Source organism: Mandrillus leucophaeus, unplaced genomic scaffold (genome assembly GCF_000951045.1).
Source record: "Mandrillus leucophaeus isolate KB7577 unplaced genomic scaffold, Mleu.le_1.0 Scaffold479, whole genome shotgun sequence".
NCBI classification, from domain to species: Eukaryota; Metazoa; Chordata; class Mammalia; order Primates; family Cercopithecidae; genus Mandrillus; species Mandrillus leucophaeus.
In genome coordinates this window covers 70,819-79,101 of record NW_012105131.1, presented here as the reverse complement: position 1 = coordinate 79,101, position 8,283 = coordinate 70,819, and positions in this window count along the sequence as shown.

Here is an 8,283-nt window from a genome sequence, read left to right as displayed (position 1 = left end):
ATCCGCCCGTCTCGGCCTCCCAAAGTGCTGGGATTACAGGCTTGAGCCACCGCGCCCGGCCCAGGTTATATATATTAATCAAGTTTAGCCTAAAGCTGCCTATTGTGAACTCTAACAAGTGGAGGTGTAACCCGGCCATAGCCCATACCCGTGTCAAGCACTGAGTGTTGGCCAATCAGATGTAGCCAACTGTTTGAGCCATATTTAAACAAGGCAAATGCCGACCTGTAGCCCATCCAGTTGTTTCTGTACCTCACTGATTTCTGTATGTTATTTCCCTTTGTCTATAAATCTTCTTCCATCCCGTGGCTGCACTGGAGTCTCTCTGAATTCGCTGTGATTCTGGGGGCTGCCTGATTCACAAATTGTTCATTGCTCAATTAAACTCCTTTAAATTTAATTTGGCTGAAGCTTTTCTTTTAACACATGTGAAAGCAGGGAAAAAAGAACTGTCAATTATGAATTCATCTTGTGCTGAGTATATCTGTATTTTACACAAGATAAAGTAAAAACAGAATAGGAATAAGTCAATTATGTTTTTGTCTTAGGGTGAGTGGAAGTGTGACTTTTTAGTTTAGGTTTTGTTTTTTTTTCCTGAGACAGAGACTCGCTTTGTTCCCCAGGCAGGAGTGCAGTAGCGTGATCTCAGCCCACTGCAACCTCCGCCTCCCGGGTTCAAGCAATTCTGCCTCAGCCTCCTGAGTAGCTAGCATTACAGGCGTGCGCCACCATACCTGGCTGATTTTTGTAGTTTTTAGTAGAGACAGGGTTTCACCATGTTGGCCAGGCTGGTCTCGAACTCCTGACCTTGTGATCTGCCTACCTCAGCCTTCTAAAGTGCTGGGATTACAGGTGTGAGCCACCGCACCCAGCCAAGAACTATGATTTAAAAATATATATATATATAGAGTCATTTTTTCGAGACAGAGTTTCACTCTTGTTGCCCAGGCTGGAGTGCAATGGTTCAATCTCGGCTCACTGCAACCTCTGCCTCCTCGGCTCAAGCGATTCTCTTGCCTCAGCCTCCCAAGTATCTGGAATTACAGGCATGTGCCACCATGCCTAATTTTTTGTATATAGTAGAGGCGGGGGTTTCACCATGTTGGTTAGGCTGGTCTCGAACTCGTGACCTCAGGTGATCCGTTGGCCTCTCAAAGTGCTGGGATTACAGCCGTGAGCCACCGTGCCCAGCCATGATTTTCTTTTTTCTTTTTTTTTTTTTGAGACAGGATCTTATTCTGTTGCTCAGGTTGGAGTACACTGGACCCTCGACCTCCTGAGCTTAAGCAATACTCCCAGTTCAGCCTCCCGAGTAGCTGGGACTACAGCTGTGCACTACCACACCAGGCTAATTTTACATCTTTTTCATAGAGACAGGTTCTCACTGTGTTGCCCAGGGTGATCTCTAACCCCTGAGCTCCAGCAATTTTCTCACCCCAGCCTCCCAAAGTGTTGGGATTACAGGTGTCAGCCCCCACGCTTGACCAGATTTCCATTCTTTTATTTGTCCTGTACCTGTGAAGGTAAGCTGAATTTACATGGTCAGGGTGAGGGAGGCCACCTGGGGAGATACGTGGCCTTCAATCTTGCAGCCATCTGGTTAGGAACAAAAGAAAATGCAGTTTCCTGCACGATTCTGTTCCTAAGCTTAGCTTTTCCCTTTGGCATAGTGAGTTTGGGTCTAGTGATTTGATTTTTCTTTCACACTGTTACTGGAAAGGGGTTGCAATCCAGACCCCAAGAGAGGGTTCTGTTTTTCTTTTCTTTTTTTTTTTTTCTGAGACAGAGTCTCACTCTGTTGCCCAGGCTGGAGTGCAATGGCACTATCTCGGCTCACTGCAACCTCTGTCTCCCGGATTTAAGCGATTCTCCTGCCTCAGCCTCCTGAGTAGCTGGGATTACAGGTGTGCACCACCACGCCTGGCTAATTTTCTTGTATTTTTAGTAGAGACAGGGTTTCACTATGTTAGTCAGGCTGGTTTCAAACTCCTGACCTCATGATCCACTCGCCTCGGCCTCCCAAAGTGCTGGGATTACAGGTCTGAGCCACCACACCAAGCCAAGAGAGGGTTCTTGAATTTCACACAAGAATTCCAGGTGAGTCCATGGAGTAAAGTGGAAGCAAGTATATTAAGAAAGTAAAGGAATAGGCTGGGCACAGTGGTTCACACCTGTAATCCCAGCACTCTGAGAGGCTGAGGTGGGCGGATCATTTGAGGTCAGGAGTTCAAGACCAGACTAGCCAGCATGGTGAAACCCTGTCTCCACTAAAAAATACAAAAGCTAGCTGGGCATGTGACACACACCTGTAATCCCAGCTACTTGGGAGGCTGAGGCAGGAGAATCACTTGAGCTGGGGAGGTGAAGGTTGCAGTGAGCCGAGATTTTGCCACTGCACTCCAGTCTGGATGAAAAAGTGAGACTCCATTTCAAAAAACAAACAAACAAAAACAAGTAAAGGAATAAAGAATGTCTACTCCATAGGCAGAGAAGCCCCGAGGGTTGCTGGCTGGCTATTTTTTATAGTTATCTCTTGATTACATGCCCAACAAGGGTGGATTATTCATGAGTTTTCTGGGAAAGGCATGGGCCATTCCTGGAACTGAGGGTTCCTCCCCACGTTTTTTTGAGACAGAGTCTTGCTCTGTCTCCCAGGCTGGAGTGCAATGGCGCAATCTCAGCTCACTGCTACCTCTGCCTCCCAGGTTCAAGCGATTCTCCTGCCTCAGCTTCTTGAGTAGCTGGGATTATAGGCGCCCACGACCATGCCCAGCTAATTTTTGTATTTTTCGTAGAGATGGAGTTTCACCATCTTGGCCAGGCTGGTCTTAAACTCTTGACCTCACTTTCCACCCACCTTGGCCTCTCAAAGTGCTAGGATTACAGGCATGAGCACTGCACCTGGCCAGTTCCTCTACTTTTTAGACCATATAGGGTAACTTCCTGATGTTGCCACAGCATTTCTAAACTGTCATGGCACTGGTGGGAGTGTCTTTAGCATGCTAATGTATTATAATTAGTATATAATGAGCAGTGAGGACGACCAGAGGTCACTTTCTTTTTTTTTTTTTTTGAGATAGAGTTTCACTCTTGTCGCCCAGGCTAGAATGCAATGGCACGATCTTGGCTCACCACAACCTCGGCCTCCCGGGTTCAAGTGATTCTCCTGCCTCAGTCTCTCAAGTAGCTGGGATTACAGGCATGTGCCACCACGCCTGGCTAATTTTTTGTATTTTTAGTAGAGACAGGGTTTCACCATGTTGACCAGGCTGGTCTCGAACTCCTGACCTCAGGTGATCCGCCCGTCTCAGCCTCCCAAAGTGCTGGGATTACAGGCATTGAGCCACTGTGCCTGGCCTACCAGAGGTCACTTTCATCGCCACCTTGGTTTTGGTGGGTTTTGGCCAGCTTCTTTGCTGTAACCTGTTTTATCAGCAAGGTTTTTTGTCACCTGTGTCTTGTGCCACCCTCCTGTGTCATCCTGTGACTGCGAATGCCTCACCTCCTGGGACTGTAGCTCAGTGGCGATGCAGGGTTTTTCCAGGCCCCCTTCACTAAACTCATGGAAGGGATGCTCCATCTACTCAGCCCGCTGTGCTCAACCCCTTGCAGGAGGGAGCACACGAGTGAGCACGTGTGGGATCTGGCCGGCTGGCCTCTCCAGGCGCCAACACAGGAGAAAGCTCTGTGCAGGGCCCATAGCCAGACCCAGCACGTCACCTTGAGGGAAATGCAGCCGTGCCTAGGTGAGGGTGCCCGTGTCCCTGAAGCCCCAGAGGGTGTGTTATTACAGTGCACCTTTAGTTCTGCCATCCACAGATGGTGACATGTCAGCAGCTCAGCTGGCCCCTTTCGTCATCACATGGGGACAGCTGCCCTCCACCCGCGAGGGCAAAGGCCCAGCGTGACAGCCTTTCTGGGTACCCTCATTCGTGGGGTCCCAAGCTCTTGTCCGGCATCCAGGAAGAACGACGTTACCTGGACAATTGAAGGATGGTGAAGGTGGAGAGTTTTATTGAGCAATGACAGCGACACTCAGTGGAGAGGGGATGGGAAGTGCAGGTTGCCTTCCCCGAAGTCAGGCTGTCTCCTCCCCTACTGACTGAGTCTGGGGCCTTTATAGGCACAGGGTGGGGAGTGTGTGCTGATTGGCTAGTGAGTATGCAAAAAGGAGTAGTCCCAGCTATTCAGGAGGCTGAGGCTTGCTTGAGGAATCCCTTGAGTCCAGGAGTTGGAGGAATGTCTTTTGTTATTTATAATGAGTCCTTTCAATCACACTGGAGTTTATGCTAATGAGGTGAGTTAAAGCAAAGACGCTATTCAAAGGTGGGCATGAAAAAGTAGAAAACTGCCAGGCACGGTGGCTCATGCCTGTAATCCCAGGACTTTGGGGCGCCAGGGCGGGTGGATCACGAGGTCAGGAGATTGAGGTCATCCTGGCTAACACGGTGAAACCCTATCTCTACTAAAAAATACAAAAAATTAGCTGGGCGTGGTGGCGGGCGCCTGTAGTCCCAGCTACTCGGGAGGCTGAGGCAGAACGGCATGAACCCGGGAGGCAGAGGTTGCAATGAGTCGAGATCATACCACTGCACTCCAGCTTGGGCGACAGAGCAAGACTCTGTCTGAAAAAAGAAAAAAAGAAAGAGTAGAAAACCAATTAGGAAAGGGTGGGTATATGTAAAGTAGGTGAAGGGTGGGGATCAGAGCAAAGCCCAACAAACAGGAAGTTAAACTCTCAATCCGATTTGAGGTTTTAACTCGTAGCTTCAGTTTCAGGCTTTAAACTATCTTCGGGGTTGGAGGTGGGGTTTCACCGGGGGCCCGCCCCTATTGGCCTAGGCACTTGGCTGCCTCCTGTCACTATCAGCAGGTCTCAGTCTCATTTTACCCAACCCCTATTCAAGATGGAGTCACTCTGGTTCAAACTCCTCTGACAACAGTAGCTTGCTTCAGATCACACAGCTAACGCAAATTGACTCACAAACTCTGGTCCACCCACCGTTCAAAGAAGCAGGAAGGTATAGCCCAAACACAGGAAAAGCAGCAGTAACGATAAACTGTGTCTGAAAGACCACCTTTTCTCCCACAGCACAGGATGAAGCTGAAGTTACTTTCTCTGCCTAAGATCCAAACCCACGCCCCAATGAAAACAATTGTTTTTTTTTTTCTTCCCTTTTCTATAAAATCAAGAATGGAAACACACCTGAACAGACTCTTCCACCAGGTAATGTCTCCTGCAGGCTCATTGAAATTCCAAAGAGAATTATGTACAAGTTAGTCTCTGCTCCTAAATCCATTCATTCTCCCCAGTAATACTTTATTTTTATTTTTATTGAGATGGAGTCTCACTCTGTCACCCAGGCTGGAGTGCAGTGGCGCCATCTCAGCTCACTGCAACCTCCTCCTTCTGGGTTCAAGTGATTCTCCTGCCTCAGCCTCCTGAGTAGCTGGGATTTAATCTACGTGCCACCATGCCTGGCTAATTTTTGTGTTTCGAGTAGAGACGGGGTTTCGCCATGTTGGCCAGGCTGGTCTCGAACTCCTGACCTCAAGTGATCTGCCCACCTTGGCCTCCCAAAGTGCTGGGTTTACAGGTGTGAGCCACTCTGCCTAGTCCCCAGTAATCTTTTATGTCCCCTCAATAGAATTCCTCTTTCTTCCTCCTCCCATAACCTGTTTTACCAGGATCCAAACCCCTATTCTTCCTGTAACTGCAAGATGGTGTGTGTGTATACATATATACGTATACACACACATATATAGTGCCAGGCACAGTGGCTCATGGCGGTAATCCTAGCTCTTTGGGAGACCAAGGGGGAGGATCACTTGAGTGCAGGAGTTCGAGACCAGCCTGGCAACATGGCGAAAACCCAGTCTCTACTTAAAAAAAAAAAAAAATAAGATAGTATATAAGCTTCTGAACGCCTTTGGGGTGGTGGGTAATCATGCTGTGGTTCTCCCCATATACGCCTAATGGAATTTGTATGCCTTTTTTTCCAATTAATCTGCCTTTTGTGAGCTGATTTATCAGCAAACCTTCAGATGGTGAAACAGAAGCTTTTTCCTCGGGTCCTACAATTGCACTTCTATGCACGTAATGAAATTTCACATGCATCCTATAAATATGAACAGCCATGATGTATTAGTAATATTAGGCTGGGCATGTTTGCTCACACCTGTAATCCCAGCACGTTGGGCAGCTGAGGCAGGAGGATGGATCGCTTGAGCCCAGGAGTTCAAGACCAGCCTGGGCAACATAATGAGAACCCCATTTCTACAAGAAAAAAAAAAAAAAAAAAAAAAAAAAAATTAGCTGGGCATGGTGGTGCACTCCTGTAGTCCTAGCTACTCAGGAGGCTGAGGTGGGAGGATTTCTTGAGGCCAGGAATTTGAGACCAGCTCAGGCAATATTATGAGACCCCTCTCTATAGAAAATAAAATTAAAGGCCAGGAACAGTGGCTCACATCTGTAATCCCAGCAGTTTGGGAGGCCAAGGCAGGTGGATCACCTGAGGTCAGGAGTTCGAGACCAACCTGACCAACATGGTGAAACCCCATCTCTACTAAAATACAAAATTAACCAGGCATGGTGGTGGGCGTCCATGATCTCGGCTCACTGCAACCTCCACCTCCCAAGTTCAAGCAATTCTCCTGCCTCAGCCTCCTGAGTAGCTGGGATTACAGGCATCTATAACAAGACTCCATCTCGAGAAAAAAGAAAGAAAAAAAGAAAAAGGTGGCTCACGTCTGTAATCCCAGTACTTTGGGAGGCTGAGGCAAGAGGATTGCTTGAGCCCAGGAGTTCAAGGCTGCAGCAAGCTATGACTGCACCACTACACTGTAGCCTGGGTTGACAGAGCCAGACCCTGTCTCATGAAAACAAAGAAAGAAAAGAAAAAAAGAAAAGAAAGAAAAGAAAAAAAGAAAAGAAAGAAAGAAAGTGCCAAATTGTTTCTCAATGCAGTTCTAGTGATTTATGGTGTCATTTGCATTATATCAGATTGTTCGTTGTCCAGATCTTTTTAATTTTTTACAGACTAACAGGTACAATACAGTATCTTACTGTGGTACTATCTTACTGTGTTTCCCTGATTTCCTCTATAGGTGAGCATCTTTACTTGTTTATTGCTGTGAGCTGAGATTGCGCCACTGCTCTCCAACCTGGGCAACAGAGTGAGACTCTATCTCAAAAAAAAAAAAAAAACAAAACAAAAGGATACAGTAAAACAGCCAGCCCCAAAACCCACCAACGGTGATGGAAGTGAACTCTGGTCATCCTCACTGCTCATTATACACTAATTAAAATATATTAGCTCACTGCAACCTCTGACTCCTGGGTCCAAGTGATCCTCCTGCCTCAGCCTCCTGAGTAGCTGGAATTACAGTGATCTGTCCCAAAGTGCTGGGATTACAGTCATGAACCTCCACATCTGGCTTTTTTTTTTTTTTTTTTTTTTTAAATTTATAGAGGAAAAGGCTGGGCCAGGTGCTGTGGTGGCTCTCATGTGTAATCCTAGCACTTTGGGAGGCCGAGACAGGCAGATAACTTGAGGCCAGGAGTTTGAGACCAGCCTGACCAACATGGTAAAACCCCATCTCTACAAAAAATACACAGATTAGCCAGATGTGGTGGCTGGCGCTTGCAATTCTAGCTACTTGGGAAGCTGAGGCAGGAGAATCACTTGAACTCAGGAGGTGGAGGTTGCAGTGAGCTGAGATTGCACCACTGCACTCCAGACTGGGTGACAGAGTGAAACTCTGTCTCAAAAAATAAAAAATAGTATCATTTAAATCCCCAAATAGAATAATTGACTTTTTTTTTTTTCCTGTGCCACCACACCTGGCTAATTTTTGTATTTTTAGTAGATATGGGAGTTTACATTATGTTGGCCAGGCTGGTCTCGAACTTCTGATCTCAGGTGATCCACCTGCCTCTGCCTCTCAAAGTGCTGGGATTACAGGCGTGAACCACCAAACCCAGCTGAGTTTGGAGCTTTAAATAAAAGAGATCCAGGTCAGACGTGGTGGCTCACGCCTGTAATCCCACCACTTTGGGAGGCCAAGGTGGGTGGATCACAAGGTCAGGAGATCGAGACCATCCCGGCTAACACGGTGAAACCCCGTCTCTACTAAAAATACAAAAAATTAGCCAGGCGCGATGGTGGGCTCCTGTAGTCCCAGCTACTCGGGAGGTTGAGGCAGGAAAATGGCGTGAACCTGGGACCGCAGCCGAGACCGCACCACTGCACTCCAGCCTGGGCGACAGAGCGTGACTCCGTC